Source organism: Lycium barbarum, chromosome 4, assembly GCF_019175385.1.
Source record: "Lycium barbarum isolate Lr01 chromosome 4, ASM1917538v2, whole genome shotgun sequence".
NCBI classification, from domain to species: Eukaryota; Viridiplantae; Streptophyta; class Magnoliopsida; order Solanales; family Solanaceae; genus Lycium; species Lycium barbarum.
Window position 1 is genome coordinate 132,215,343 of NC_083340.1, and position 25,340 is coordinate 132,240,682.

Below are 25,340 nucleotides of genomic sequence, written 5' to 3' on the forward strand. Positions count from 1 at the left end.
GACACCACGTGTCCTAGAAAGGAAACGGTGCCCAACTAGAATTCACATTTTGAGAACTTGGCATAAAGCTCTCGTTCTTTAGGCGTTTGTAGCAGAATTCTCAAGTGTTGTCCATGTTCAACCTCACTCCGAGAGTAGACCAAAATATCATCAATGAACACAATTACAAAATGGTCTCAGTATGGCTTGAATACCCCGTTCATGAGGTCCGTAAATGCTGCAAGTGCATTAGTCAACCCGAAGGACATCACCAAAAATTCAAAATGCCCATATCTGGTCTGAAAAGCTGTCATGGAGATATCTTCGATCTTGATTCTCAGCTGATGATAACGTGATCTCTAGTCAATTTTGGAAAAATGAGTAGCACCTTGAAGCTGATCAAACAAATTATCAATACGAGGCAATGGATACTTATTCTTGATCGTTGCCTTGTTCAGTTGCCTGTAGTCAATGTACATTCTCATCGTGCCATCTTTACTTTTCACAAATAACACAGGTGCATCCCAAGGCAATACACTAGGCCTAATGAACCCCTCATTAAGTAGCTCTTGGAGTAAGACCTTCAATTCTCTCAACTCAGCTGGAGCCATATGATATGGAGGAATAGAGATAGGTTGAGTCCCTAGAACTAAATCAATACTGAACTCGATTTCTCTCATTGGGGGTAGGCCGGGTAAATCTTCGGGAAAAACATCCGTAAATTCGCGAACAATAGGAACACTATCAATAGTAACATTTTCCGCTCGAGCATTATGAATGGTAGCAATAAAACCCAAACACCCATGATTAATCATTCGGCGTGCCTTTACATAAGATATTATTTTTCTTTGAGTCACAGGAGTCATGCCTTTCCACTCTAAAGGTTCTCCAAGAAATTTATAACGTATAAGCTTAGCATAGCAATCAACCGATGCATAACATGAGGCCAACCAATTCATGCCCATAATCACATCGAAAGCGGACATCGGTAACACATATAGATCAACTACGGTATCCCTGCCCTGAACAAATATCACACAATCTCTATAAACTCTATCCACTAATATAATCTCCCCCACTAGGGTTTCTACCACATATGGCATATTAATAGACTCAACTCCCTATTCTAAGAATATAGCAAAAGAAAGAGATACATATGAATATGTAGAACCGGGATCAATAAGAGCATATGCACCATGAGAACCGATAGTAATAATACCTGTGACTACTACATTAGATACCTCGACATCCTGTCTAGTTATAGCAAAGAATATTAGCGGTCCACCTGCTCCCCGAGCAACCTGTGCACCCTGTCGACCCTATACACGAGCACCCTGTGGAGTGGTCCTAGCTGGATGAATCTAACCCAGTGTAGCTGTAGTAGTTCCCTACAGGTGTGTAGTAGTCGACTAGCACCAGAATTCCCTTTAGGATAGTATTTAGCAATATGCCCCTTTTCACCACAAGTAAAACAAGCCCCATCTACCCCAAAGCAATGACCACTGTGATTTCTACCACGGTTAGAACACCTCGGACGATAACCTGACTAATATGAGCTACTACCCTTCCTCTGCATCTGCTGCTGGCCCCGTCTAGCTGAATAACCACTAGAAGACTGCACCACTGATTCTGACTGAGTAGGTCTGGACTGCCCACGATAAAAACCACTCTTGCCCCTAGATGGAGCACTACTAAACCCACCTGTGTTACGTGGATTTTTGTTTTCACACTCAATTTTGTCCATTTCTAGATAGGACTCGTAACGAAGAGCAGCGTCAACTACATCTGAATAGGTACCATATCGCACATCTTGTATTACAGGACCACGATAGTGATGCTCAATTCCATCCACGAATCGTCTCACCATCTCTGTCGGATCCTAAACCAAAGAAGGCACATACCTGGATAAATCTGTAAACTTGGCCTCATACTCTGTAATGGTCATAGTTCCCTGCCGCAGATTGTTGAACTAACGTCTCATGTCATCTTGCTTGCTTAATAGAATAAACCTATCCTTAAATAGTGCTAAAAATTCTGACCAAGTAATAGGTGGTAACCCTGCTTGTCTACCTCTTTGAATCGAAATCCACCACGATTTTGCAGACCCTGAGAAAAAAAAAGTGGCAAATTCCACACCACGAGTCTCCTTCAACCCCAACGTAGTCAATATCTTTTCACAACGATCAATGAAATTCTGAGGTTCAATAGAAGTTGGTGAAGCATCAAACTCTGGTGGCTTAAGATCCATGAAATTCTCAATTTCCTTGGATTTCCCTGCAGACTGGTCTACCTGTTGAGGGGCCAACTGCGGTGTCTGATTAGCTGCAACATTCAACTGAACTTGAGCATGTGCTTTTGAAGTAACCTGCGGAACTGGAAGTTCACTATGATTAGGCGCCAATGCCTCCAACACATTCAATAATCTTGTCATCACATCTGCGGGCAAAGAAAAAGTAGGTGCAACAGCTGGTGCCGGTGGAGTGTTTTGAACCATTTGTTCTTGCACTTGCTCTGACGCAACTCGAGGTAGACTCCCATTCACAACTTCAGGCTGAGGTGTGGCCTGAGTCCTAGTCTGAGCTCTAGTCTAATGAGCCCTAGCTTGGCCACCACCGCGAGTAATACTCTGTCCAGCACCACCTGTAATAGATGAAGATGTGCGTTTCTTAGCCATCTGCGAAATAAATATTACAAGGTTAGACTTGATTCAACTCACGCACGAATAAGGAATGAAAGAAGGGAAAACTTCCTAGATGTTTAGTAGCCTCAAGGTCATAAGTATGGGCGCCTACATACCCATGAACAAGACTCTACTAAACACTGCTCTATGACCTGGGACTTAAAGCCTATGCTCTGATACCAACTTTGTCACGTCCCAAAATACCCGCTAGACGTGATTGGCACCCAGCAAACACCACCCGCTAGGTGAACCATATATCATACCCTTAATTATTTAGGAAAGCACTAATAGAAAATAAGTGCAGGTCTAACAACGCTATTAATGATAAATATACGAAATAGTCGCCAACCAAAATCCATAATCAATTTATGAAAACCAACCAACACTAAGATAAAAAGAATCTCTAGCCCACATCTCACGCTAAGACAATGGAGCATCTAGCAGAGTAACATGAGTTTGGATGTCGGGCATGTAAACCCAAAATAAAAGGAATAACTAGAAATAAACTAGATAAAGCTGAAATGGCTGCCTCCACGAACAATGTGGTGGCTCATCTCAGCAACAAAATCCACTCACGAAATCTTCAACCACCAGCCTCCTTCTCAACGACAGTATCTACATGGACATGCAGGTAAGGAGTGAGTTATACATAAATATAACCCAATAAGATCCTCGACCCGCCACTTTAAATACCCCTGGAACAAGTGTTAGAAAATACAAACACACAACAAGCACAAAATATTACGCACATTAATATATCATTATATAATAGCAACCAAGGCTTAAACCACTATTTATCAAGTATATTATATATCTCAACAAAATTTACACTAAGGACCTGTCATAAACGGCAGTTAAAGAATTAATCAACACCATGAGTCTACGGCAACATACACAATGTGCCAAATATGTCGGGAAGCATACACAATGCCCCAATATCATGGCTCACAGCTGTATCACATCACAAAACAATTTTTAAAGAGAGTTTTAGATTATTTGAAAATGAAGTATATGTGGCTGGCCTTAAGTACCACCTATTCTGCCAACCACACACTCACCCGAACACGTGGACCGGGCAGACAAAACATATTTTTAAAACTGATTTTGAAAAGCAAGTACCCAAAGCTTAAAGTCTCACTTACCTCAAATTCACAAATCAAGCACACTTCCCAATAAATCAAAACTGTGTTCTCGAGTCTCCGGATTGCCTCAAACTACACAAAAATGGATTTAGAATTATAAAAACCCTTAGGGTAAACCACTTCTATATTTTTAAAGGCTTAAACGGTTAAAGTCAAATTTTAAAGGACGAAAACGCCCTCTGGTCAATGTGGTCAAAACCCGACAAGACATATATTTTCGGGAAGGCCTTAATGCGAGAATTCCAACGATATATGGAAGTCTAAAATCCGACACTATTTGCCCTTTCAAATCAATGATTTTGATTGAAGAAACCTAGAGCTAAACTTTCTCAATTCCTCAAATTATGCCCATATTTTCACCATAAAGATTCACCCATAATTATGTAAAAAACTTAAATGAAAGATTAGAGTCATTACCTTGATGATTTGGGATGAAAGTTCTTATTTTTTTTCCCTTCTTTTCCTTTCTTTTTCTCCCTTTTTTTTCCCAACTGGGTTTTCTCCCTCTGTTGCTTGGTCTCTTTTATTTTCCTTTCAGCTTTGTACGATTAATCCTTCACGTCTGATGGTCTAACTTTTGAAGTCTTTAATTTTTTTTTCTTTTTCCTTTTTCCTTTTCCTTTTTGGACTTGGCCCACTAAAATCCTTCTTTTCAATTTTCTTTTTAATTTTATTTGGTAATTTTAGCTTAAAGGAATTAAAAATGAAAAGAAATTCGAAATTATAATTAAAAAGAAATTTGAAAAGGAGGAATTTAGTGGGCCAAGCCCAAAAAGGAAAAGGAAAGAGGAAAAAGGAAAAACAATTAAAGACTTCAAAAGTTAGCAATCTGACGTGAAGTATTAATTGTACAAAGCTGAAAGGAAAATAAAAGAGAACAAGCACTAGAGGAAGAAAAAATAGGAAAAGGAAAGAGGAAAAAGGGAAAAAAAATTAAAGACTTCAAAAGTTAGCCATCTGACGTGAAGTATTAATTGAACAAAGCTGAAAAGAAAATAAAAGAGAACAAGCAATAGAGGGAGAAAAACTAGTGGAAAAAAAAGGGATAAAAATAAGAACTTTCATCCCAAATCATCAAGGTAATGACTCTAATCTTTCATTTAAGTTTATTACATAATTATGGGTGAATTTTTAGGGTAAAAATATGGGATATTTTGAGGAATTGTGAAAGTTTAGCTCTAGGGTTCTTCAATCAAAATCATTGATTTGAAAGGGCAAATAGTATCGGATTTTAGACTTCTATATATTGTCGGAATCCTCTCGTTAAGGCCTTCCCGAAAACATATGTCTTGTCTGGTTTTGAACACATCGATTAGAAGGCGTTTTCATCCTTTAAAATTTGACTTTAACCGTTTAAGCCTCTATAAATATAGATGCCTATATAGAGGCTTAAATGGTTAAAGTCAAATTTTAAAGGACGAAAACGCCCTCTGGTCATGTGTTCAAAACCCGACAAGACATATGTTTTCGGGAAAGCCTTAGGGGGAGGATTCCAACGATATATAGAAGTCAAAAATCCGACACTATTTGCCCTTTCAAATCAATTATTTTGATTGAAGAACCCTAGAGCTAAACTTTCTCAATTTCTCAAAATATCCCCATATTTTCACCATAAAGATTCACCCATAATTATGTAACAAACTTAAATAAAATATTAGAGTCATTACCTTGATGATTTGGGATGAAGGTTCTTATTTTTATCCCTCCTTTTCCTTTCTTTTTCTCCTTTTTTTTTTCTTTTCGTTTTCCACTTGTTTTTCTCCCTCTGTTGCTTGTTCTCTTTTATTTTCCTTTCAGCTTTGTACAATTAATCCTTCATGTCTGATGGTCTAACTTTTGAAGTCTTTAATTTTTTATTCTTTTTCCTTTTTCCTTTTTCCTTTTCCCTTTTCCCTTTCCCTTTTTTAGGCTTGGCCCACTAAATTCCTACTTTTCAATTTTCTTTTTAATTCTAATTTCGAATTTGTTTCCTTTTTTAATTCCTTTTAGATAAAATTACCAAATAAAATCTTATTTAAAAAATTGGGTTATAACAGGTTGCTCTTGATTTTCTTTTTAATCATGCGTCCGTTTGGCCATGCAATTTGGAATCATTATTCTGATTTTAAAGGAGTGTTCGTTTATGAAATTTGCATAAATTTTATGATTTCAAATCTCAAATTCTTTTAAAAAGTAGCATTTGGGATTCAAAATCATAATTTCAAAATTTTTGGAAAACAAAAGACTTTTTTTTTAAGTCATTAGTTAATTGAGATTTATTGGATTGATTAATTTAGATTGGTGAAAACAAATGAACAAATAGCTAATTATTTGACCACTAAATAATATTTAATCGTTATCTCAAAATTAATCAATATTTAGCTAAATTTAGTATGAAAATAAAAATTACATAAAATAATCCTACTTAAATCACAAAGAACTCAGGAATATTTTATGGTACTTTAAACCTCCAAAAATTTAAACTCTAGCAATATTTCTTGGAATTTGAACTATGATATCTCAAAACTCGACGAAAATATCAGGATTTTTTAGTATATATTTTTCCTGGAGTTTGAAATATGTCGCTCAATTTTTTAATGGAGTTTGAATTTAGTAGTGAAGTCCAAACTTCACCGAACTTCATGAAAAATTCATGAAGTTCAAACTCTAATGAAATTTCAAGGAGTTTTTTGTGCTTTAGCTAAGGATATCTTTTTTCAAATTTTATTTTTTTATTAAGAAGTGGTTGTTTTTTCAATTATATTTCAATCAACAGCTAAATTATAAATATCAGTCCAAAAGGTGGTTAGTCCAAACAATTTTCTGATATTCTTGATACATAGGATCCATGAAGTGAGGACCATTTTATTCCTTGAGTTCCTCTATTTTCAAAGTTCACATTCGGAACTTTTAATTAAAGATAAAAGGATTCTATTCATTCCATCTTAACCTTTGATGATATTCTGATTTCCTAAAAAATTTCATGCTTTGATATAATGGAATTCCTTTTCAAGGGCAACCAATGAAGTAGCTTTTTTGAAATTATGTGACTAAAGTAAATTGTAGTTTTTTGCACTTTTTAAAGTTAAATTTTGATTAGCATATAAGACATATTACCTTCGAAGGAAGGAAAACAAAAGGAACCACTTCTCCCGGGGCATACATCAACTTGGTTAGCTTATGCCTCCTAAGAAAAGCATCTTCTTATCTGTAGGTAATAGGAATAGAATATCACAGGACAAATAAATAAAAGAGGAAATACATATCAAGGGCAGGAAATCCCCGTATATACATAATGATTTTCTGTAATATTTGAGATACTACTAAAAGAAGAGGAAAATGAAACTCTTGTCGCAGCTTAATTAAGCAGAAAAAAGGGAAGTCGAAGGAGAAAGAACTTAAGGAACATTTTATGGACCTTGAGGATGGCAAAGATTGAGCAAAGGATCTACTAAAAGCAGGCCTGCCACCCAACACCAGTGGGAAACGAGATGAAGAGAGAGAGAGAGCGGTTTTTCTGACTTCCAAACTACCATAAAAAGTTGAAGGTTGATTCACAAGCAAAACCATAACATAATGATAAATAGTTTTTCTGTAATGAACCAATGAGTTACTTATTAAAAAAAATAGTAATGGCCAAATGGGTTCCATAACTTGTTTTTGATAATCGAGGAATCCCTAAGAGTCAGTGGCTCATGATACGAAACTCGGTTGAGGATCCCCCTCCCCGCTCCCCCCTCCCCCACCCCCTCCTTTCTCAACTTAAATACTAAACTCTTGTCTCTTTTAGGGCTCGAACTGGTGATGTGCGCCTAAATCACACATCACATGTTGCATTCTTACCACTGGACTAAAGCCTTGTGGGGTCAAAATGAGTTCCACAACTAAATGAAGCAAAATAACATTTTATATATGCTTTCAGACTGCTCAAGCTGGCATGCAGAAAGATTATAAGGCTAGCACAAGCTTCACAAACTACAAAATGGCAGAATGTAAATTTAGCTACTTTATCAGCTGCTGGCCTAAATCTAAATGTAAGAGCTGAAAGTCACACGTGTATTCAATCTAAATCTTAAGGGTTTGTTACTTTCATTTACAATGATGGTAATGCCTTTTAACGTCATACCCAATCACATATTAAATTCATGTCCAATATCTAACGAAGTAAAAAGTCTCCCCTTCTAACCATTAACCAAAGGATTAATTATAAGGCTCTTACATTTCACCATTAATAATTTTAGTTACAAAATATTAGAGTTTCTACAAAAGAATATCAAGTGAGATATTTTTCTAGTCTAACCTTTTTACTACTGTACTAGGCAACAAGAAGGCCTGAGGCGACACGCATTAACAAACAATCTGATAAACTGACAAGGGCCATCAATACCATGTCAGCTGACCAATGTTTAGTTTGTCTAATATACTCTTGGATTTTCCACAAAAATCCTACTTTTTCCTAGAGATCAACTTTCCTTTCCAAAGAAATAATTCAACAATGCCTCAACTAGATATATGATACTGGAATTTTGAAAGAGCGTTTGTTTATGAAATTTGCATAAACTTTAACTTCAACTTTATGATTTCACATCTCAAATTCTTTTAAAAAGTAGGATCCGGGATTACAAATAATGATTTCAAAAATTTTAAATGTAAAATTTAACACAAAAATTTATATTTTGTGAAAAAAAAGACTCATCATCTTATATTTTGTAAAAAAAGACCCATGCTCGACATGAAGAGATCAGTCGTATACCATGTTGAATGATTACATTAAAGAATATCGAGTTACTACTATTATTGATCTTTTTAAAGTGGATCTTTATAAAATTATGTGTATGTGAAAGTTAATAGCATCTAATCGCAAGTATTTATTTATACAACAAAATGTGGAGATATGTAATTTATTAATGTAGCCCCTTGGTATATTCCGATACCGTATTTATTAACTATCATTTCTTTATTTTGTACGATTGTATAAGAACTGAGAAAATTTTGGCAGTTTTCAAAAAGACATAATATTTAAACAGGCCATCGAACTTAGCTCCAGCTGATACCTAAGCCCTTCAACTTTGAGTGTGTACATGTAGGCACCTCAACTTGTATAAATTTAAACGTATAAACACAAAATGTTGATGTGGCACATAAATTTTAGAGGTGGCGATGTTATAGCCCGTATTTTGTACGTTCGGATATTTCGAAGTAGTCGTGGTAAGTTAGGGGCAAGACCATTTTCTAAAATTATTTTAATGTACAAGTTGTTTATGAATATTATTTATGAATATTATTTGTATGGAAATATTGAAAAAGGCTAAGGGTAAAAAGGGAAATTCACAAGAGGGTTCATGGTAATATTGTGGAAGGCTAAGGGCAAAATGGAAATTTCACAAAGTATTCAAGAAACTTCTTGAAAGAGCCATTGTGGCCGTCCATGTGGGGTGGGCTTGGGCCCACATGGATGAATTGTGTGTATCTATATATATAACTTATTAGTCACAATTATCACCACAAATCAAGAAGCTTGGAGAAGAACAAAGAAAGAAAAAAAAAAAGGGTTGAAGGCATTCGACCATGGCTAGCCAAATTTGGCCCCATGGAAAACTTATCAAAAAAATTATTTCTCCTAGTATTCCAAGCAATTTGAAGGCCCTAATTAACATGGAGAGGTTGTTGGAGCAATAAAACCATTCATTTGTGCAATTTCAACCCTAGTCGGGCAAGAAGAGATAAGTGAAGAAAGGTATGCGTTCAATCTTCTTTTACATGTGTTAGAGATGATTATGTATGTTGAAGTATGCAGAAATGGATGAAATTCATGATATATGTGTTTGTTGATGTTGTGGTCGAATATAGTTGTGTGGTGAAGAACAAATGAATTAATTTTATTTAGTACTTTGATTGTTATAGATGTGGATTCCATGATGAAAATGAAGGTTTGGTGGATTGAAATGAATTTGAAATTGTTATGGGATTGTTGAAGAAGATAATGTGACACTAGTATGGTTCCTTACCTTTGCATGAATGATATTGCTAAAGTATAGATTGTTGGTGTAGTTTATGCATTTGGAAGAAAGGAAATGTGTTGTTAGTGTTCTTGTGGAATTTGGAAGATTCCGGGTGAAGTAGTATGTTGTTTGAGTTGTTGTGAATATTATGTGAATTGTTTGAAGTATTCTTGAATCATGTTAGAATGATTTCGGATAAATACTTGAATGTGGGATCATTGGTGTTAGTTTGAATATATGCGATTGAGTTGAATAAAAATGAAATGTCGTCGAATCATGTAGAAAGAATTGCTAGTGTTAGAATGCATTTGAAATAATTGTTGAAGTTGGAGATGTGATTGTTGGTATTGTTGTTGATAATTTGGCCGAGTTGCATTCTCGGGTTTGTTGTTGATACATTGGCCGAGATAGATTCTCGGGGATGGTGTATTTACAGGGGAAATGCTGCCAAAATTTCGGCAGAATATAAATGAACTCATTTGAAGGATTAAGACAAGTATGTGGTAATAAATCTAATGATTGTGTCAATCTTCTTGAATGTAGACTAGCGAGATTGGACAATTAAGCGTAGCCAATAGGACGTGGGACAGGTATGTAAGGCTTACCCTTTCTTTCTTTTGGCATGATCTTTATGAAACAAAAAAATGATGTAGATGTATGATTTCAAAGAAACTCCCATTCTTAGAGCCACTAGGATGGCTAACGTTCTTGATTTCCATAAGCTGTTTCATATGGTTCTGATGCGTATCTATGATGTCCAAAGTTCTGTTTGATATGTTTCCGAATGGCATTCGAAAGATAATTGATATGACTAAAGTTTTGATTTTCAAAAGATAGCACGTTTGATTATCCCATTGAGTCCTTGATATATTTTGATACGTAAATATGGTTCCAAAAGCTCTATTTGATTTGATCCATAACGATATCCGAAAGGTACGTGATATGATTATGGCTTTGATTTTCCAAAAATGGCTTCTGAAACGCTTGTAGAACGTTCTGTACTTCAAACGCTCGTAACTTTCTCATACTAAGTCGGATTGACCCGAAACTTGTTTCTGAGCCTTCAGGTGTCGGTAAGTATACTTGTCTATCGAGTCTTGATTTATGTGCATATGGTTTCACACTACTCTGTTCGTGCAAGTCTCAGTATGTCCTTCACTGCATCCCGGGCCAGGGTATGTTCTCGTGCGTACTTCTTTGCATTGTTCACCGCGTCCCTCTCACTTGCGGGCCGGGGCATGTTATATATATGATATGATATGATGATGATATGATGACGGGGTGGTGGCCAGGATGGCATATGATGACTCTACTCACGGCGTCCCGCAATAGAGGGTCGGGGCACGTTACATGCATATATAATACATGACATTGGCATACATGATCTCATTCACCGCGTCCCTCAATAGAGGGCCGGGATCTGTTATATGCACATATGATATATGATTTTCACATGCATTGATGATTCTGTTCACCGCGTCCCTTACTAGAGGGCCGGGTTCTGTTATTTGCATATATGATATATGATGTTAGCATACATGATGACTCCATCCACCGCGCCCCTCACTAGAGGGCCGGGATCTGTTATATGCATATGTATATGATGACATATGATGTTGGCACGCATGATCTGTGTCTGGAAAATAAGTATTTTGGTACTCTGGATGATTCCCTCATTTTCTGTACTCCTTCTGACATATGACATCGGTATGCATGATTTGCGTTCGGGAAATAAGTACTTTGGTATTCTGGCTAATGTACTTGCTTTTTGTACCGTTGTTCCGATTATGGTTCTGTTTTCTATATTCCATGCCTTGCATACTCAGTACATATTTCGTACTGACCCCCTTTCTTCGGGGGCTGCGTTTCATGCCGCGCAGGTACACCCAGATGAGTTGAAGCTATTATAGAAGATGTTCCAGCGGAGTTGGCAAGCTCCACTTGCTCCTGGAGTGCTGCCGAGTCAGAGTATATGTGCTATGATGTCTGATTAATGTTAGAGACTTTGCAGACAGAGTCGTGGGTATTGGTTGTCAGTTCTGTAAGCGGCTCCATCAGCCGATGTGTCATTTTGTGTTATGATATAAATTCTATATAATTACAGATTTTGTTTGATCTGAGAACAACGAAATAGAATATTTCTGAAAGTATTACTATGCATTTCATCTTTATTTGGGTTAAAAAGTCCAAAAGATTATGTTATATCCCGTATTTCATACATTCGGGTACCTTAAGGAAGTCGTGGTAAGTTAAGGAAATGACCATCTTCCAAGTTATTTTAATGTGCAAGTTGGTTATAAATATTATTTACGAACATTGGTAGTATGGAAATATTGAGAAAGGTTAAGGGTTAAAAGAGGAATTCGCAAAATGAATCATGGAAATAATGTGGAAGGCTAGGGGCAAAATGGTAATATTGAAGAAAGTTGAGGGGCGAAACGGGAATTTCACACAAGGTTCATGAAAGTTCCAAAAGGGGGCCATATTGGTCATGTGACAAAAAAAAAAAAAAAAAAGATGACAAAAATAAGTCATCTTTCCTAGAGAATTCTAGAGAGAGAGGGCATGTGCCCCTCACATGATTATATATATATATATATATAGATATATGATTATATTTCTTACAAGATAAGAAGACTTGAAAAAAAAATAAAGAGAAGAAAAAGAAGAAGAGGGAGAGAAACCAAAGGCCTATTCGGCCATGAGCTAGCAAAATTGAAGTCCAAGAATCTTCATCAAAAAATTTATCTCTTCTAGTTAAACAACTAATTGAAGGGTCCTTAGCAAGTTGGAGTGCTCATTGGAGCAAGAAAAACCTATATTCATACAAGTGACAAGTTCTAGCCAAGTGAATAATCAAGGAAGAAGATAAGAATTCATCCCCTTTTATATGTTATGGATGTTTGTGCATGTTGTAGTGTATGAGAATGAGTGAAATTCATGAAGAATATGGATGTAGGGGTGTGGCCGTGAGTTGTATATTGTGTGTATGGCCGTGTATATTGTGGTATTGTGAAGGAATGGTGAGCAAGTTTTATTTAGTATTTTGGTTGTTGTGTTGTGGATTTTATGTTACTAATAAAAGCTTAATAAGCTTAGTGAAGTTGTAGAAGTTGGAAACTTGTTTTAGAAGCTTATGTAAATTGAATGTAATGTTCTTGCATGCATGGAAGGTAATGTTGTTAGTGTGGTGTTGTTAATATGATGTTGTTAGTGTGTAGTTCATGAATTTGGAAGGAAAGGAAATGTGTTGTTATTGTTTTTATTGGAGTTGGAAGGTGTTGGATGGAGTAGTATGTTGATTGCATCGTCTTGAAAGTTATGTGAATTGAATTGAATTGAATTGAATTGAATGGAATTGAATATTGAAGTGTTACTATAATAATTGCTAGTATTGTTGTTAGTTTGGCCGGGTTGAATTCCCGGATTGTTGTTGATTAAAATTGGCCGAGTTAGAATCTCGGGGATGGTGTATTTACAGGGGAGGTGCTGCCGAAATCTCGGCAAACCATAAGTGAATGTACTTGAAAGGCTAAGACAAGTATATGTCGATGAATCTAACGATAGTGTCGATCTTCTTAAATGTAGACTAACAAGTTGGACGAATAAGCGTAGCTAGTAAGGCGCAGCACAGGTATGTAAGGCTCGTCTCTTTTCTTCCAAAGGCATGATCCCCAAGTCGTAATGTCTTAAATGTTTTTATATTTTCCTTACTTGCAAAAGCTATAAGTCCATGACTCCAAGGTATAAGTTTTTTTTTCTAATAGTTCATAATTGTTTTTTTTTTCAAAATGTCCATATTTTCCAAAAAACCAAGTTTTAAGAGATAGGAAGCTCTTATTACTAAGATGATGAATATGATCTTATAATGACAACGATGAAGTCAAATATGAGAAAATGTCTATGATAGATATGTTGACGATATGTTCCTACCATGAATATGACAATATGAAAATGTTAAACTATTTCTTGATATCTCAACTCTATTATGGATAATGACTATTTTAAAGGTTCCAAGTATATGCCTCATGATTCTATTTTATGTTTTCTCATGATGACACTCTTCATTCATAGTCTCGCCTTATATTAATTGTTCCTTCAAGGTGAGACACGACGCCTATGGCTATTCCATAATATAATCGGAGGTTACCGACCTTACGTCACTCCGATAGATACATGACTTTCTTTGGGCTCTCATGCATGCTGCTTATATGTATATGTATATAGGGAATATGGGGGAAAAGGGACATATGTATATGTATATGGGGGGGGGGGGGGGGGGGGGGGGGAGGGAGATATGTTGCGCTATAAGACGCATTGCCACCTGGTCAGCTGGCGTATTCATCCCGGACGCGGGATATATGGGCGAGCCGACGTTGTTCGGCGCTATGATATGATATGTTTTCAAAAGTAAAGATATGATATGATATGTTTTCAAAGGTACAGATACGATATGATATGATATGACCAGATAAGCATGCATGGCATCCGCCCCCTGGGGCACTCACATGTACAGGTTACTCCTTTATCTTATGATATGTTCTATGTTCCCATACAGTTAATGTTCGTATGTTCATCTCTTACTATGTTACTATTTATGCCTTACATACTCAGTACATTACTCGTACTGACCCCTCTTCTTCGGGGGCTGCGTTTCATGCCGCACAGGTACACCCAGATGAGTTGAAGCTAGCATAGAAGATGTTCCAGCGGAGTTGGTAGGCTCCACTTGTCCTGGAGTGCTACCGAGTCAGAGTATATGTGCTATGACGCTTTGTTCGAAGTTAGAGACTTTGCAGACAGAGTCGTGGGTATCGGGAGTCAGTTTGTATTATGATATAAGTTTTACACAGTTACAGACTTTATTTGATTTGAAAGCAACAAAAAGAATATTTCAGTAAGCTTTATTATGTGTACTTGATTTAGAGGTTCAAAAGATTATATATGTAATAAGAGTCAGCGGGTTCGCTCGGCTCCGAATATGGGGTCGGGTGCCCATCACACCCTAGTAAAGTCAGGGTGTGACAGATTATGTGTGCACTAAGGGTCAGAGCGCTCGGCCCTAAGTAAGGGTCGGGTGCCCATCACACCGTAGGGAGATTAGGGTGTGACAAAGTGGTATCAGAGCAGGTTGTCCTAGGGGTTGTCTGCAAAGTCGTGTCCAGTAGAGTCCTGTTTATGGGTGTGAAGCCGGCCACATTTATAAACAGGAGGCTACAGGGCATCTAGGGATTGGTGACCTTCTTTCTGTCTCAGATCGTGTGATAGAGCCAAGTCATAGGAAAATGAAATTCCTTATATAAGCCTTACATACGACGGAAGGAGGTAAGTTCTGATACATTTGTTCTGTTACCTGAGACTGGAAGCTCTGGATGGCTGAGATGTGTCGTATACATATGTATGCCCTGTGAGGTATTGTCGATATTTGCTGCGTACGGATGTTGAATAGTAAGGACCGAGTGTTTAGTTCATAAGTAACGGCGATGAAGGTATGTTCGCCACCATCGGGAATCTGGAAGTCCAGGACAGGAAATAGTCATACACACAGAAGTAAAGAGTGAATATTGAGGGTTGAAAAGGGTAAAATAGTAATTGTAAAGGGAAGGACGTGTTACGAAAATGCCTCGGAATCTGTAAGACCTCGACTTGCTCCAGATCATGTAGTAAAGGTCATGCGAGGAAGTGGACGCGATTATATCAGCATTAAGGCACTGGATTCCATCGAAGTTTCGAGGTTAAGCGTGCTAAGGTGGGAGAAATTTCAGGATGGGTGACCCCCTGGGAAGTACGCAAGTAATCCTATAAATCCAGACATAAGAGGCAAAAGGGAAACTAGAGTATACGGGATAGTTGGAGACCATAAAAGGCCACATAGGACGAGGCAGACTAGACTGGTGGAGAGACAGAAAGCGCATCGCAGCTTTGGAATTTGGATAGGCTTAAATAGCGTTTGGAAGTATTTTGTGGGCTAGTTGATAGTAATTATATATATATATATATATATATACGAATGCGCATGATATCTCGTATGTGATTGTATCGGTGGAGATGTGAGTCCTAACAACCGGCGCTACGGTAAAGGAGGCATTAATCGAGCAAGGGTACCGAAGTTCAAGTAACAAGAAGAGATGTGGTACAAGTATTATAAAGTAAGCTGATGTTATTTTTACTACAGGTTAAGATTGGAAATTCTAATACAACGATATTTGGAAAAAGAAAGTGTGTGAGTTAATGGAGGGCAAGGAGATCAGATGCCGGGAAAATATGAAAGTTAAGAAAACCTTAGTGAGTGAAGCCCCGAGAGAAATTACCGGCAAAGTACGAGACTATTTGGATAAAGATTCAAAGGTAGGTACGTGGAAAGGATAAAGTATGGTAATATGGAACAAAAGAGGAGTGTATGAGGTTCGAAAACCAATTTCAATAAGTGAGGCTAAAGGAATAGTGACTAGGACAGGGGATGTGAAGTAAGAGAAAGAATGATTAAGCCTTGTGACGATGTTAGAAGATTTAGGCCTTGCGATAATGTTAAGGTGAAAGGTATATAAAGGAATAAATGTATAGCTATATTAATATGGTCATCTCGGACATGGAAGTACTTTCCTGAAAGGATGACTTAGGAATGAAATGGATTTGCGAGCTTAAAGTGAAAATTTCACGACCTTCCGAGCCGATGCCACAAATGGCAAAAGAAGAAAAGTACTCGAGGAGGAAGAAAACCCAGGAAGGGTTAAGGATGATGAGTCGACACTATCGGTTGGGAAGTTAGTGGTATGGAACAAGAATTCATGCGAGGTCTGAAAGATTTGATCTTAGAGAAAATGGAATGAAACATAAAGAACGTACATAGAAGACCGCTCAGTCATAATATCATAAATATGGTTAAAGGTTCGATGAGCGAAGATAAGAAGAGTGTAAACCATAAGGATTCTGTGCTGCGAGCAAAAGTAGCGGGACGCTCGAAAATATGGACGCATAGCTGCAACTTGAACGCGTAGTTAAGAAGAACTACGAGTAAGTGAGCTAAATGGGTGAAAGGATTAATAGTGGATGAAAAGGTATGGGAATGTTGAAAAGAATGATGGTGTAGACAAAACTTATGGTAAGAAGTTTCGATATGTCGTGCACAGGGTTGGAAAGAAAGATACGGAGTAAGGTATAAACTAAACGAAGACTTCACAAAAGGACTGTTGGCGAATAAGGAGCCCCTTAAAGGGGGGAGGCCATATTATATTAGGCCAAAAAGGGATCACAATATTTTCAAGCGCCAGAAAAGGAAATTTATTAGCTCGGGGCCAGAGTTCAAAACATATCGGCATATCAGGAGAATACATAAAAGGAGCAGAAACGAATTGACAATAAGTGTACCGCGAGGCCGACATGAAGAGAAAGAATGGAAGACACCTTAAGAGAATGTCTCATGCCAACATAAATTATAATATGTTTATTCCATGATTTGAATCCCTCATGTCGGGCAAATTTGTGCCGTACCTAAGTACGCAGAGACATGTTTTAAGGAGTAATAAAAGAGCAGGAAAGGGCTACAAGCTAAGTCCACAAAGGATAATGGAGAGAATGATAAGACTCAAGGGATATTTCGGACGACAACGACTATTATAATAAAAGTATCAACAATTGGTAAGTCTGGGAATTTTGAAAGAAAGAAAGAACGCAGTGCCCATGAATGAGATAAAAGAGTCCACCGGATACTAGAAAATAGTTCATGGACCCTTAATTATACGAAATATGAGAATGTACACTGTGAAACTATATGAATCATCGACGTGAAGTGATGCTCGACCATATTTGTAAGGAATCCACACCCGAGAGCCAACAAGAAATAACGATGGACGAAACAAGCGCCAATACAAAGAAAGTCAAAGACAAGTATACTTGTATCGAGAAATGTGAGAGAAGGAAGCAAAGGAAAAGTTATAGTAAGAATTCAAAGATGTTGCGAACTAAGAAGATAAGTGAACCCGGACCATAAGTTACCACAAGGGTAACTAGATTGCGAAGGATGATAAATGGTAAAGAAACATTACGTACCTACGTCTTTGGATAAATATTTAAAATGAAAGGTTAAAAGGGATAATGACAAAGACGTAAAGAAGCAGGGAGCGAAGAAAAGAGAACACCAAAGGCCGATGGATATTTATAGCATGGCAAGCGAGACTGTAATACTGTAGATAAAATGAGAGCAAGGAACAGCCTGTGGCCATATTGGATCGTCAAGTGAAGATTGCGTACCAAAGACATGGCTTCTGTTAAGGTGCGGTAACAAAACAATAACAGAGAAGAGATGACCTGGGAAGGACAAGGATAATGAGTTGGTACGGTGGATTAGAAAACCCATGACACGGAATGAAGACTCATGTAAAGACCGAGGAGTTCGATCATAAAGAAGATAGGGTGAAAGATAAGGAATGGGCATGAAAAAAAGGACAACTATAAAAGGGACCCCCCGAAGTAATGTGATACCCCATGAGGTCAGTTGAACATTCGAGGACGAATGTTCTAAAGGGGGGGAGGATGTTATAACCCGTATTTTGTACGTTCGAATATTTCGAAGTAGTCGTGGTAAGTTAGGGGCAAGACCATTTTCTAAAATTATTTTAATGTACAAGTTGTTTATGAATATTATTTATGAATATTATTAGTATGAAAATATTGAGAAAGGCTAAGGGTAAAAAGGAAAATTCACAAGAGGGTTCATGGTAATATTGTGGAAGGCTAAGGGAAAAATGGAAATTTCACAAAGTATTCAAGAAACTTCTTGAAGGAGCCATTGTGGCCGTCCATGTGGGGTGGGCTTGGGCCCACATGGATGAATTATGTGTATCTATATATATAACTTATTAGTCACAATTATCACCACAAATCAAGAAGCTTGGAGAAGAACAAAGAAAGAAAAAAAAAAGGGTTGAAGGCATTCGGCCATGGCTAGCCAAATTTGGCCCCATAGAAAACTAATCAAAAAAATTATTTCTCCTAGTATTCCAAGCAATTTGAAGGACCTAATTAACATGGAGAGGTTGTTGGAGCAATAAAACCATTCGAAAGGAAACGGTGCCCAACCAGAATTCACATTTTGAGAACTTGGCATAAAGCTCTCGTTCTTTAAGCGTCTGTAGCACAATTCTCAAGTGTTGTCCATGTTCAACCTCACTCCGAGAGTAGGCCAAAATATCATCAATGAACACAATCACAAAATGGTCTCAGTATGGCTTGAATACCCTGTTCATGAGGTCCATAATGCTGCAAGTGCATTAGTCAACCCGAAGGACATCACCAAAAATTCAAAATGCCCATATATGATCCGAAAAGCTATCTTGGAGATATCTTCGATCTTGATTCTCAGCTAATTATAACCTGATCTCTAGTAAATTTTAGAAAAATGAGTAGCACCCTGCAGCTGATCAAACAAATTATCAATACGAGGCAATGGATACTTATTCTTGATCGTCGCCTTGTTCAGTTGCCCGTAGTCAATGTACATTCTCATCGTGCCATCTTTCTTTTTCACAAATAACACAGGTGCACCCCAAGGAAATACACTAGGCCTAATGAACCCCTCATTAAGTAGCTCTTGGAGTAAGACCTTAGATTCTCTCAACTCACCTGGAGCCATATGATATGGAGGATTAGAGATAGGTTGAGTCCCTAGAACTAAATCAATACTGAACTCGATTTCTCTCATTAGGGGTAGGCCGGGTAAATCTTCGCGAAACACATCCGTAAATTCGCGAACAATAGGAACACTATCAATAGTAACATTCTTGCCCAAACCCAAACACCCATGATTAATCATTCGGCATGCCTTTACATAAGATATTATTTTTCCTTGAGTCACAGGAGTCGTGCCTTTCCACTCAAAAGGTTCTCCAAGAAATTTAAAACGTATAAGCTTAGCATAGCAATCAACCGATGCATAACATGAGGCCAACCAATCCATGCCCATAATCACATCGAAAGCGGACATCGGTAACACATATAGATCAACTACGGTATCCCTGCCCTGAACAAATATCACACAATCTCTATAAACTCTATCCACTAATATACTCTCCCCCACTAGGGTTTCTACCACATATGGCATATTAATAGACTCAACTCCCCATTCTAAGAATATAGCAAAAGAAAGAGATACATATGAATATGTAGAACCGGGATCAATAAGAGCATATTCACCATGAGAACCGATAGTAGTAATACCTGTGACTACTACATTAGATGCCTCGACATCCTGTCTGGTTATAGCAAAGAATCTCGGCAGTCCACCCGCTCCCCGAGCAACTTGTGCACCCTGTCGGCCCTATACACGAGCACCCTGTGGAGTGGTCCTAGCTGGATGAATCTAACCCAGTGTAGCTGTAGTAGTTCCCTGCAGGTGTGTAGTAGTCGACTAGCACCAGAATTTCCTTTAGGACAGTATTTAGCAATATGCACCTTTTCACCACAAGTAAAACAAGCCCCATCTACCCCAAAGCAATGACCACTGTGATTTCTACCACGGTTAGAACACCTCGGATGATAACCTAACTGATATGAGCTACTACCCTTCATCTGCATCTGCTGCTGTCCCCGTCTAGCTGAATAACCACTAGAAGACTGCACAACTGATTCTTACTGAGTAGGTCTGGACTGCCCACGATAAAAACCACTCTTGCCCCTAGATGGAGCACTACTAAACCCACCTGTGTTACGTGGCTTTTTGCTTTCACGCTCAATTTTGTCCATTTCTAGATAGGACTCGTAACGAAGAGCAGTGTCAACTACATCTGAATAGGTACCATATCGCACATCTTGTACTACAGGACCAGGAAAGAGATGCTCAAGTCCATCCACGAATCGTCTCACCATCTCTCTCGGATCCTCAACCAAAGAAGGCACATACCTGGATAAATCTGTAAACTTGGCCTCATACTCTGTAATGGTCATAGTTCCCTGCCACAGATTATTGAACTGACGTCTCATGTCATCTTGCTTGCTTAATAGAATAAACCTATCCTTAAATAGTGCTAAAAACTCTGACCAAGTAATAGGTGGTAACCCTGCTTGTCTACCTCTTTGAATCGAAATCCACCATGACTCTACAGACCCTGAGAAAAAAAAAGTGGCAAATTCCACACTACGAGTCTGCTTCAACCCCAACGTAGTCAATATCTTTTCGCAACGATCAATGAAATTCTGAGGTTCAATAGAAGTTGGTGAAGCATCAAACTCTGGTGGCTTAAGATCCATGAAATTCTTAATTTCCTTGGATTTCCTTGCAGACTGGACTACCTGTTGAGGGGCCAACTGCGGTGTCTGATTAGCTGCAACATTCAACTGAACTTGAGCATGTGCTTTTGAAGTAACTTGCGGAACTGGAAGTTCACTATGATAATGCCTCCAACACATTCAATAATCTGGTCACCACATTTGCGGGCAAACCAAAAGTAGGTGCAACAGCTGGTGCCGGTGGAGTGTTCTGAACCACTTGTTCTTGCAGTTGCTCTGACGCAACTCGAGGTAGACCCCCATTCACAACTTCAGGCTGAGGAGTGACCTGAGTCCTAGTCTGAGCTCTAGTCTAATGAGCCCTAGCTTGTCCACCACCGCGGGTAATATTCTGTCCAGCACTACGCGTAACAGATGAAGATGTGCGTTTCTTAGCCATATGCGAAATAAATTAGACTTGATTCAACTCACGCACGAATAAGGAATGAAAGAAGGGAAAACTTCCTAGATGTTCAGTAGCCTCAAGGTCATAAGTATGGGCGCCTACATACCCATGAACAAGACTCTACTAAACAGTGCTCTATGAACTGGGACTTAAAGCCTAAGCTCTGATACCAACTTTGTCACGTCCCAAAATACCCGCTAGACGTGATTGGCACCCAGCAAACACCACCCGCTAGGTGAACCATATATCATACCCTTAATCATTTAGGAAAGCATAGAAAATAAGTGCAGGTCCAACAACGCTATTAATGATAAATATACGAAATAGTCGCCAACCAAATTCATAATCAATTTATGAAAGCCAACCAACACTAAGATAAAAAAAATCTCTAGCCCACATCTCACGCTAAGACCATGGAGCATCTAGCAGAGTAACATGAGTTTGGATGTCGGGCATGTAAACCCAAAATAAAAGGAATAACTAGAAATAAACTAGATAAAGCTGAAATGGCTGCCTTTACGAATAATGCGGTGGCTCATCTCAGCAAAAAAATCCACTCACGAAATCTTCAACCACCAGCCTCCTTCTCAACGACAGTATCTACATGGACATGTAGGTAAGGAGTGAGTTATACATAAATATAACCCAATAAGATCCTCGACCCGCCACTTTAAATACCCCTGGAACAAGTGTTAGAAAATACAAACATACAACAAGCACAAAATATTACGCACATGAATATATCATTATATAATAGCAACCAAGGCTCAAACCACTATTTATCAAGTATATTATATAGCTCAACAAAATTTACACTAAGGACCTGTCATAAACGACAGTTAAAGAATTAATCAACACCATGAGTCCACGGCAACATACACAATGTGCTAAATATGTCGGGAAGCATACACAATGCCCTAATATCATGGCTCACAGCTTTATCACATCACAAAATAATTTTTAAAGAGAGTTTTAGATTATTTGAAAATAAAGTATATGTGGTTGGCCTTAAGGACCACCGATTCTGCCAACCACACACTCGCCCGAACACGTGGACCAGGCAGACAAAACATATTTTTAAAACTGATTTTGAAAAGCAAGTACCCAAAGCTTAAAGTCTCACTTATCTCAAATTCACAATTCAAGCACACTTCCCAATAAATCAAAACTGTGTTCTCGAGTCTCTGGATTGCCTCAAACTACACAAAAATGGATTTAGAATTATAAAAACCCTTAGGGTAAACCACTTCTATACTTTTAAAGGCTTAAACGGTTAAAGTCAAATTTTAAAGGACGAAAACGCCCTCTGATCAATGTGGTCAAAACCCGACAAGACATATGTTTTCGGGAAGGCCTTAACGAGAGGATTCCAGCGATATATGGAAGTCTAAAATCCGACACTATTTGCCCTTTCAAATCAATGATTTTGATTGAAGAAACCTAGAGCTAAACTTTCTCAATTCCTCAAATTATGCCCATATTTTCACCATAAAGATTCACTCATAATTATGTAAAAAACTTAAATAAAATATTAGAGTCATTACCTTGATGATTTGGGATGAAAGTTCTTATTTTTGTCCCTTCTTTTCCTTTCTTTTTCTCCTTTTTTTTTTCCCAACTGGGTTTTCTCCCTCTGTTGCTTGGTCTCTTTTATTTTCCTTTCAGCTTTGTACGATTAATCCTTCACGTCTGATGGTCTAACTTTTGAAGTCTTTATTTTTTTTTTCCTTTTTCCTTTTTCCTTTTCCTTTTTGGGCTTGGCCCACTAAATTCCTTCTTTTCAATTTTCTTTTTAATTTTATTTGGTAATTTTAGCTAAAAGGAATTAAAAAAGAAAAGAAATTGTACAAAAAAAAAATAAAGACTTCAAAAGTTAGCCATCTGACGTGAAGTATTAATTGTACAAAGCTGAAAGGAAAATAAAAGAGACCAAGCAATAGAGGGAGAAAAACTAGGAAAAGGAAAGAGGAAAGAGGAAAAAGGGAAAAAAATTAAAGACTTCAAAAGTTAGCCATCTGACGTGAAGTATTAATTATACAAAGCTGAAAGAAAAATAAAAGAGAACAAGCAATAGAGGGAGAAAAACTAGTGGAAAAAAAAGGGATAAAAATAAGAACTTTCATCCCAAATCATCAAGGTAATGACTCTAATCTTTCATTTAAGTTTATTATATAATTATGGGTGAATTTTTATGGTAAAAATATGGGGATATTTTGAGGAATTGTGAAAGTTTAGCTCTAGGGTTCTTTAATCAAAATCATTGATTTGAAAGGGCAAATAGTGTCGGATTTTAGACTTCTATATATCGTCGGAATCCTCTCGTTAAGGCCTTCCCGAAAACATATGTCTTGTCTGGTTTTGAACACATCGACTAGAAGGCGTTTTCGTCCTTTAAAATTTGACTTTAACCGTTTAAGCCTCTATAAATATAGATGCCTATATAGAGGCTTAAATGGTTAAAGTCAAATTTTAAAGGACGAAAACGCCCTCTTGTCATGTGTTCAAAACCCGACAAAACATATGTTTTCGGGAAGGCCTTATCGGGAGGATTCCAACGATATATAGAAGTCAAAAATCCGACACTATTTTCCCTTTCAAATCAATGATTTTGATTGAAGAACCCTAGAGCTAAACTTTCTCAATTTCTCAAAATATCCCCATATTTTCACCATAAAGATTCACCCATAATTATGTAACAAACTTAAATAAAATATTAGAGTCATTACCTTGATGATTTGGGATGAAGGTTCTTATTTTTATCCCTTCTTTTCCTTTCTTTTTCTCCTTTTTTTCTTTTTCTTTTTCCACTTGTTTTTCTCCCTCTGTTGCTTGTTCTCTTTTATTTTCCTTTCAGCTTTGTACAATTAATCCTTCATGTCTGATGGTCTAACTTTTGAAGTCTTTAATTTTTTATTTATTTTTTCCTTTTTCCTTTTTCCTTTCCCTTTTTTTGGGCTTGGCCCACTAAATTCCTACTTTTCAATTTTCTTTTTAATTCTAATTTCGAATTTATTTCCTTTTTTAATTCATTTTAGCTAAAATTACCAAATAAACTCTTATTTAAAAAATTGGGTTATTACAGGTTGCTCTTGATTTTATTTTTAATCATGCGTCCGTTTGGCCATGCACTTTGGAATCATTATTTTGATTTTAAAGGAGTGTTCATTTATGAAATTTGCATAAATTTTATGATTTCAAATCTCAAATTCTTTTAAAAAGTAGCATTTGGGATTCCAAATCATAATTTCAAAATTTTTGAAAAACAAAAGACTTTTTTTAAGTCATTAGTTAATTGAGATTTATTGGATTGATTAATTTAGATTGGTGAAAACAAATGAACAAATAGCTAATTATTTGACCACTAAATAATATTTAATCGTTATCTCAAAATTAATCAATATTTAGCTAAATTTAGTGCGAAAATAAAACTTACATAAAATAATCCTACTTAAATCACAAAGAACTCAGGAATATTTTATGGTACTTTAAACCTCCAAACATTTAAACTCTAGCAATATTTCTTGGAATTTGAACTATGATATCTCAAAACTCGACAAAAATATCAGAATTTTTTAGTATATATTTTTCCTGGAGTTTGAAATATGTCGCTCAATTTTATAATGGAGTTTGAATTTAGTAGTGTAGTCCAAACTTCACCGAACTTCGTGAAAAATTCATGAAGTTCAAACTCTAATGAAATTTCAAGGAGTTTTTTGTGCTTTAACTAAGGATATCTTTTTTCAAATTTTATTTTTGTAGTAAGAAGTGGTTGTTTTTTCAATTATATTTCAACCAACAGCTAAATTATAAATATCAGTCCAAAAGGTGGTTAGTCCAAACAATTTTCTGATATTCTTGATACATAGGATCCATGAAGTGAGGACCATTTT

At 37.1% G+C, this 25,340-nt stretch overlaps 1 long non-coding RNA gene across 1 annotated transcript; it reads left to right on the forward strand.

Annotated features, from left to right (window-relative positions):
- Positions 1-9,276: 9,276 nt before the first annotated feature.
- On the forward strand, positions 9,277-11,897 carry LOC132636511 (uncharacterized). The gene is made up of 3 exons (XR_009581298.1): positions 9,277-9,517; positions 10,326-10,372; positions 11,663-11,897. It is a non-coding gene; the product is annotated as an uncharacterized LOC132636511 (long non-coding RNA).
- The last annotated feature ends 13,443 nt before the right edge of the window (positions 11,898-25,340 follow it).